The 9,078-nt window shown below is 42.6% G+C and overlaps 1 protein-coding gene across 4 annotated transcripts in view; it reads left to right on the forward strand.

Annotated features, from left to right (window-relative positions):
- The window catches only part of LOC116843963 (prolyl 4-hydroxylase subunit alpha-2), a 140,004-nt gene that overhangs the window by 62,208 nt on the left and 68,718 nt on the right, over nucleotides 1-9,078 (forward strand). For 2 of the 4 annotated variants that reach the window (XM_032814965.1, XM_032814964.1), the window contains exon 2: nucleotides 450-512. The exons of the other annotated variants lie outside the window; for them this stretch is intronic. The gene's annotated coding sequence lies outside the window, so the exon portion shown is untranslated. The remainder of the gene's footprint in view (nucleotides 1-449; nucleotides 513-9,078) is intronic. 4 annotated transcript variants of the gene reach the window in all.

The following is a 9,078-nucleotide window of genomic DNA, read 5'->3' on the forward strand; positions in this document are numbered from 1 at the left end:
AGAGAGAGAGAGAGAGAGAGAGAGAGAGAGAGAGAGAGAGAACGAGAGAAAACGAGGGACAAGGGGATTGCGAGCAGTTCGCATAGAGGAAAAAGCGATTAGAAGTGCACGTGCGTCGTCGTTTTTACCGAAGGCGAGAGGAGATTTCTCGATATATATATGGGGACAATTTGCTTTTTATTCGGCTCTCGATGGACGCACTTGGTAGCGTTTTTGCTCCTCATCTCACGTTACCTCGGGAAATCTAATAAACGAGTCTCACGTATCGCGCGTTTAATCCCGCTTATTAATTCAAAAGTAATCGTGCGCGAGAATACTAGGTAGTAAGTAGTAATAGGTTATTTAGTTACTCTGGACGTGAACTCGCATGTTGCGAGTTGAATTGCGCGCAGAGTTGGAGCAAGAGCTAAGCCAGGCGATAAGTTTCCGTTACTTTTGTCTTATTGCAGACCTAGCCTCTTCTCGAAAGGAGCGCCAAGGGGGCACGGATATTTGGCAGTCGCGAGAACGAGGTACGTAATCTTATTTATGCACCGATGTATAATATATCTTCAACGAAACCGCGCGCGAGAGATAACAAGTCTGACATATGCGGAGAAATTCTCCTTGTACGTCGCACTGCGACCTACATGCAAATTCGAATGACCGTCACGACGTTCAATCCGGGCATATCAAGCTGGGCTACGACGAGTGTACCACCATCGTGAAATTAACGTCGAACTCGTCAAAGAACCCGATGTGGAAGTCGCGGAACTCCGGCGCGCCGTGTATCAATCAACGTACCAATCAACGTGTCGATTTATCGGGAAAGTAAACACGCCGTTTCGCCTCGACGTTTTGCATGCGAGCCAGTGGTGGTTTTGTTTTTTTGCGCGCGGCACACCCGCCGCGGAAAAAATGTTCGCTCTGCTTTCGCACCAATTTAACTTTGCGCATTCCATTACTGGGCAGCATACAGTTTCTGTTTTTCTCCATTGAAACGAGTACTGGCGGACAGAGGACAAGGACGGGATGGAGGGAGGGGGGTTGGCGATACCAGACTCGTAATTTCGGATTTTAACTGGCGTATAATCGTTGACGGTAACGACGACGCCGCGGGATAATAAATATTATCTCACCGACGATACCCAACCACTCTCGACCCCCTCAACGCGTGTAATTCTCTCTCCTTCTCTCTATCTCTCTCTGTCGCTCTGAGCCCCTCGCGTTTTGGCCGAGCATCGACACAGTTATCTCTGTTTGCTCACGCACGTCCGGCTAAACTTGGCACACCGTCGAATGCGCTTTAATTCGCAGGAAACTTGCCAATCCCGCTGCGTCGTTGACCGCGCGCGGTATCTTGCGGAAAAGGGGAAGGGGAGATACCCGTTTCGATATGCGCAATGAAAGCTCGAGAAGCGGCAATGGATATGAAAAAGATGTGAAGTAACGCGCTCGATAGTCGCGCCGAAACGCATCGACGATCCGAATTAACTGACGCCGGATTAGCTTCCTGCGAGATCGTAGCTTCATCTTTAGCATAAGAAGAATAGAGAAATTAATTATCTTCAGATTATCGATAATCCACGGAGCGCGGTTCTAAGGTATGGCTTTATCTTCTTGATCCTTTTACGACGGAATTAAGTTCCTTTTCTTCTTCGGTACTTTTGTCGATGAATGGTTCTTAAAAAAAGAAAATATGAGTAACTTTAAGAAGATTGTACACGGAGAGAACTTGTAGCAAAAATTACTGTAAAATTTTATAACCGACGAACAGATCGATATTCTACAATGATTAACTATCCTTTCATTTCATATGCCGTTAAAAAATTTGCCGTTTCTAACGAAATTTGAGAGACAATATGTCGACAAAAATTTTTTAAATGTTTATTCGGTGAACACTAATAACATATTTAAATCTAAATTCCCTTGTTGGAATTACCCTTGTTGGAATATGAAATAAACAATTACTTTCATGAAAAGCTAAGGTTTTAAGAAAATGTATATTTTCTTATCCGAAAAGCATTTTGAGTTTTGTTGCAAGTAATTTTTATTAGTACTCAATATATTTTTTATTTCTTAGATATCTTTTCCCTCAGTATATGTTTCTAATGAAACTTATTAAATTTCTTAACAAAACAAACACCAATATTAACACTACTTCTGCACTACTAGAAACATTGTAAAATTGAACAGAGTTTGTAATGTACAAAACTATGACATTCTCTCGTGTAAACGAGATACAAGTCCCTCATTGGTGATAAGGGAGTCAACACTGATGATTTCGAATTTACTTTTCGAATCGATGACTTGGAAAGTGATTAATTAAATTTTGGGGTTCAATCGAGCGACATATCTGGCATTAATTCATCGCGATCGACCAATGGATCGATCGGTATCGCGTCAGTGCTCTCGCCGCGGTCGATATGGCGATTTATATTCCGTAACGAAATGCGAAACCGGCGTCGCGGCTGTGCTCGTTATATAGCTAATGCAAAATCGATAGTTCATTTCGCGGTCGCCACAAGGACGGGTTTTTGTTGGCCGGCGAGAGGACACAGAGAGGTGTAAATTAGAGTGCACCCGTAATTGGATGAAATGCGATATCAGATCAAATGTAATATTGGGCAGCGTCGCGACGGCCGCGCGTGTCGTTGTGTCGCGTTGTTTACCGCCGTCGATCCGTCACTATAATATGCGTAATCGAATGATGTAACGGCCGAAAGTCATCCAGCTGGGCTTTCAATTAAACAGCACGGCGTGCTCGCGGACGCGACTCCCCGCTCCATGGTAACGTCTAATTCAGCGAAAATAATCCGGCGATCGCTCAGTGGCTCGTCGATAAATAATTAACCATATATAATTGGATAACTCGTAATTTCACGTGATGGGGACTCCGTCGGAGAACTCCAGCCAGGAGACGGGCGTGGATCGCGGTCTCTCGAAAATCGTTCGTCGAAACTATTCCGCTGCTCGTCAAGTAACGATCGACTATGAATACCGTGCCGAGAATAAGTATCGATGGTGATGTAACGGCGTCGTGGGATCAGAGTCGCGGCAAGAATTCCGAAACTTGTAAATAGTTTCTTCCGGATTTTGAGTCGGGGGCACGCGTCTCGGCGTCTCGGTCGAGACGGCGAAACGGAATTTTCAATCTCAGAAAGGGGCATCGCGAGTGAGGCGCCGAACGACACGGCGGACAGCGACGCGTCTCTCCTTTCGAATTCTTTCCTCCCCCCCGATTTTCCTCCTTTTTTTCCTTCGGCCCTATACGTGACCAGAAAGACGAGGCCAAAGATTACGTTATGGCGCCGGCATCGTGAGACGCGATACGCTCAGAAAGCAGATTACGATAACGCGTGTTCCCACTGCACGCACGGCCACGCGACACGCAGTCGGGATCGGCAAAGGGCGAAGCAGAAGAAACCTCAGGAGAAGCGTCTGGAAATGTGAATGACCGAAAAGACGCGACGCGCTGAATACGCAAGCGAGCATCGGCCGCGAGAGAGAATTTCCGTCACACGCCGGGAATTCCAAGCGATCGCCCGTCGACGACCCACGCCGCCGACGAATTAACGGCTCGTGAGATTGTCATCTTGCGCAAATCGCTATTCGACAAGACCATAAACGCACGAGCGGTCGCGTAAACTCGAGTGTTCCGGGTGTCAGCTCATACGTGAAATTTTTCACTATCTGAGATTAACCCTTTAAGGCCCAGTTCCACAACCTCCGTTTAACTTTAACTACCGGTTAAGTCTCAACAGTGATTGGTTAATTCTAATTAACTCTTCTTAATACTAAATGCGATTGGTCAAGTCCAATGGAATAGCCGGTCAGTTAAGTCAACTAGAGGTTGTGGAACTGGGCCTAAGGCGCATAATTCATGGAACATTCTAGTAACTTTTTTTTAATGAAATATTTCCAAAAACACTCTAAATAGCACATTTATAATGTTTCAACTGCCCGATCCTAAGTGGTCCCTATTTGTACCAGTGATACTTAAAGAGTTAAAGTACTGAATACTTTCGAAAGTATTGATTCAAACAACTTTTTTTTCCAACCATAATCAATCATCTTCATAAACCCCGAAAAATGTGAAATAATTTTAACTCGATATTCCTGTGTACTTACAATCCTATCCTAATAATGTTAGAAGTCGGCGCGAAAAGCTGGTCGATTGAGTCGATAAGCATATTCTCTTAAAGTGAATCAGTGAAACATCATTGAAAGCAGTAAATATACAGAAACACTGAAACTGCTCAGTGCTATACTGTACTTATAACTGATATCAGTGACTATTCACTGATTCACTTTAAGAGAGTACTTACTTATCTCCTATATATTTAGTTAATGCCTAATTAACCATTCTCACGATTCTTAATATGGTTAAAATATTAGAATTAGGCTCTGTAGATACACAGAAATAATAATTTAAAATTCGAAATTTCACACTTTTCAAGAATTTTGAGGTCCCCGAAGACGGTTAATTTTTATACAAAAAATTTTACCTTATACTTTTTAATTACTTAGTAAAAATTTATTTCTGAAGTCGATTAAAGATAAAAGTCTCGTAGCTCTAAATGTTTCTCGCATTTTCAAGAAAGTAACGGTATTATCCAACTTCCAGGTCACCTGGACAAAGCCGCGTAATTATACTAATCTAAGAATTATGCAAGTAACGTACTGAATAAGTTGCAAAAAGTTTCACTTGGATATCTCTAACGGTTCTCGAGTTATAAAAGAACAAACAAACATATATACGGAACAACAGAAGAACTTTCTTATTCAAAGTCGGTTGAAAAGTAAAGTATCGAATATTTTCATACACACGCACGCACACACTGCACTCGGATACAGATAGTTCGTGCGGGTGCTCAAGGATGCGGTTCTGTTCGTTTTTGGAATAAAGTTCCGGCTTTTACGCGATTTATAGCAATACAACTGTGATATCACACATACACGAGCGTATCTCGAATCCTGCCGAGATCGTCCTGCGATACGAAGTGGAGCTTACCGCGAAAAATTAAATCACGCCAATTGCTTCTCCGAGTTTCATTCTGCTTTTCTTATTACGACTCGCGCTTCATGCTCAACGACAGAAACGTCGCTTCCTTCACGGATCTTGCGAGTCTGGTAACACTGTCACGCGATAAATTAATCCAATCGTTCCCACCCACACACGGCTTCCTCTGCCTTCCTTTGAACCCTATACACTCGTTGCCACGTCGCATGACGCGTTATGTTACGCTTATGTGCAACACGTCTCATCTTCGCTGTTCGATCTCCTCGCCTACTGAAGTAATAATCCCGTGTACGATGTTATTTCGTGAAATAACCGAGCTGAGATCGTGTCTGCGCATGAGATGGTGTCGTAGACGTCTCCTCCACAGTTTTCAATTTTCGCCTAAATATAGGGGTGCGATAATTTGATAATATAATTGTTATCTGACATACTGTCAAAACATTGCGTTTGTTAAACCGAACTCGAATATCGCGTTGAGGTCCAACGGATCTGGTGACTTCTACGACTTATTATTTTATTCCTGAGATTTGTTCTCATTTGAGATTCGTCTCAGGAAACTTGATGATTCAGGAATACATTATTAGAACGAGCAATTATCGTTTGGAATACATGGGAATTTTCGCAAAAATATCGCGATGATTGTGCCATACTTTGGTGAGGCAGGAGTCAGTCCATTAGAGAGTCTAATATGGCGCTTCAAAGTTGAAGCAAATATTTGAAATCGCGGGTTAAACGTCCACGGCGCATTTATCACTCGTGTAACCCCATCGTGTAACGGTCAAAGGTTAACATTCGTCGAGAGAGTTTCGGTGGCCGCGATTAACGATTGAATTCCACTGAGCGGAATAAAGAGAGAGAGAGAAAGAGAGAGAGAGAGAGGGAGAGAAACAGAGAGAAAGAGAAACAGAGATACGCGACACACACACACACACACACACACACATACATACACACATATGTAGCTATTCCATTCGGGATCGCGAGTTATTTTCCACCTGGACATCCATGCGCCAATATGCCGCGTGTTCGTTGGATTCATTCGTATTCCGGCACTGTCGGAAACTTCGCGATAATTCGATGTCTCGACGACTGCAACAGCAGCAACGGTCCCCGTCATCATCGTCGGACCAAAGCGGCCTACGTGACTTCCACATCGCTTCCCACTATTCCGCCTCCGTCCTACGTCGATTCTTCAGTAGTCCTCTCTCTCTCTCTCTTTCTCTCTCTCTCTCTCTCAGTATCGTAGCGATATTATATAAAGCCCCAGGGCCGCAGTGCATTATGTATTCTCTTTGACCATATAATACAAGTCCATATCCGCACACCCGCGCTCACATACACACACATACACCAATGTAAAACAGGAAGCAAAAGGGATAACAGCGCCGTATATGTCTATACTACGTGACAATGCAAAGTATGCGTTTACACGCATGCTTTGATGATAATAATTATCTCGAGATTATAAATCAATTAATATCATCCGATCCGATGCTTGTCAAATAAAATAAGATAAAGCTCCTGTAGCTAGAATTAATAGATCTTACTGCAAGAAAACGATTGATTAGAGAAAATCTCGTTAGATCCCCGTATTCACATCACGAGACGCACCACATGACAGCAGACCTGCCTCGCTTGAGAATTTCAGATAGTTACCGTGACAATACATTTTCCTCCTTTTGCTGCGCTTACTTCCAACCGAGAAAATTATTTCTTTCACCTCATGTAGAAAAAGGACTGCGAAATATTCATTCCCGCATATATAACCGCTTTCCTACAGTGCTAACTAGTTTTTAACCATCTACGCTTACATACTCGACGGGTAATAAGTATTTAACGACGTAGTTCTCAAGTGTATTATTTTAACCGGTACTACAGTGAAATTAGCTCGTTTTTTTTCTTTGCCCTTTTTTGTAAGAAAAAAAAGAATGCGTTACGTCATGCGTCGCGCGCGTGCGATAACTAGATATTAAAAACTTGCTAATTGCTTCTCCACGTGCTCTTTTCCCGCACGCTGCCCTTAAGTGCCTCGTGTGGTTACCTATAAAGTCAGGCCCACCCAAGTAGATCTTAACATGCCGGCATTTTGCGACAAGAGATTTTGTTACGGCTTGGCACAAAACGGCACGCTGTGAAAGCGCCCAATCTTAGGAGAGAAAGGTACAGATTTTTCGCGTCGCGCTTTTATTCGCGTAACTGTTGTTTCATTCGGGACAATAGCCGGCGTAATTTTCTCCCTTAGCACCTTCACGTTTCACTGAGTGTTATCATGTGCGACATGAAGAAGCGACATCTTCTCGATACAGTGATACCATTAATGCGCAGCATGATAATCACTACTGTGTTCTATATTTAACGACAATCTTACGATGTTATATCACTTCGCCACGTGAACTGCGTAGAATCGCTGTTTTTAGTTAATGCGCATCCCGCTCGATGAAGCCGCATGGAAATACGAAATACGATAGGCGAAATAACACAAAACAAAGCGATTTGCATAATGAAGGAATTTCATTATGCGTGTCTTTGTGTTTTGGTGTTATGCGTCAGCCGATGAGAAGATGAAAGCGCGTTTGAGCGAAGAGCACGAAGTACGAGAGGTAATAATTAGATGCTCGACAATATAGACGTTCCCCTTGCTTCTATTTTTTAACGTAGTTTTGCCCGCTGGGCAACATACGAACGTATTAAAAATATTGGACGAATAAAGAGAGCGCAGTAGAAAATATTCGCTGCATTCAAATCGAATATTAAAAAATGTAGTGGCGATCTAGAGGTGAACAGAGAGATAGAGAAAAAGAGAAAGAGAGAAATAAAGTTAGTTTTAATTTTTCATCGAGTGTGTTGCGGTGCATCGCGGTGAATGTGAATTTTATGCGGAATCAACCCGCGAAAAAAAGAACGGCTGGCTAGAGAGTTACAAAATTCTGCATTTACCCACGCTTTAATAGATTTTTATTAACACAAAACACACGCCTCGTCCACTCATTTGAAACAAAGGGTCTTTTAGAAGAAGATCATCAAGAATTTGAAAAAAAAAAAATAGCGAGGACAGAATTTTCGATAATTTGAATTGCACAGAGGAGCAAGGGGATGAATGCGCATATTTTTTTTACATTGAAAGATATTTTCTTTTATCTCTATTTTTTAGCCAGGGAGAGAACACACGTGTGCCAACGGCAATTCTTCTCGGGGTGTTCGCGATACTCTTTTTTTTCTCCCTATTATTTTTTTTTTTAAGGCTTTTCGCGCTGATTTACTGCTCGCACGCCGCATCGGGGTTTCAGTCGGCGGAGAAGGAAGGAGACGGCCGCGCGATCCTTGTTCTCGATTTATCGGGGTCAGAGATATCGATAAGACGCGTTCCGCGACAAGAGTAACAACGCCCTGAGGTCGTGGCGGCCGCGAAAGTAACACGATCAGATTCGATTTGACTAACGGTTCCTCGGCGGCATTACCAGAATTTACAGAACACACGTGATATATAAGCGCGCACACCCGGGGACGGAGTATCACTGCGATTTATGACGAGCAGCCTCCACTCTTGCGCTCTTAGCGAATCTTCCTGGAAATTAAAGCACGGAAAAGTGAGCCCGCTCTCATTCATCTCCGCTTAGTTGAAGAAACGCGTTCGCGGTTCAAAACACTTTTCTCGTTACATTTAACTGACATAATTTCATCACAAGTTAATTACTGGTTCCGCATTGACATATAATAATTCTCGATTATGAAAATTAGTACTTAAATTAGTACTTATATTATTTATACTTATAAAATAAGTACTTATATCGGAAATTTTTGTGTGTTTAATATGGGTATTTTTTAGATTAAATATACAATAATATTTGCGTTACGGGGTAACTCCCCCGATTTGAATTAGAAGAGCGCGGCATTATGAAATTTCAACGATAGATAAATAAAAACGACAGAAGGAACACGACGTTGTATAATTCTACGAGTAAGGGCGGCGGTTTTATTGTCTCTCTCCTTTTTTTTTTTTTTTTTTTTTTTTCGATGCCTCAGCCTGGCGGATTACGCTGACCGACAATGGTGCTGATTGAAACCGATTATCGGAC

This window comes from Odontomachus brunneus, unplaced genomic scaffold, assembly GCF_010583005.1.
Source record: "Odontomachus brunneus isolate Ranch 3 - 2012 unplaced genomic scaffold, Obru_v1 Obru_scaffold_037, whole genome shotgun sequence".
Classification (NCBI taxonomy): Eukaryota; Metazoa; Arthropoda; class Insecta; order Hymenoptera; family Formicidae; genus Odontomachus; species Odontomachus brunneus.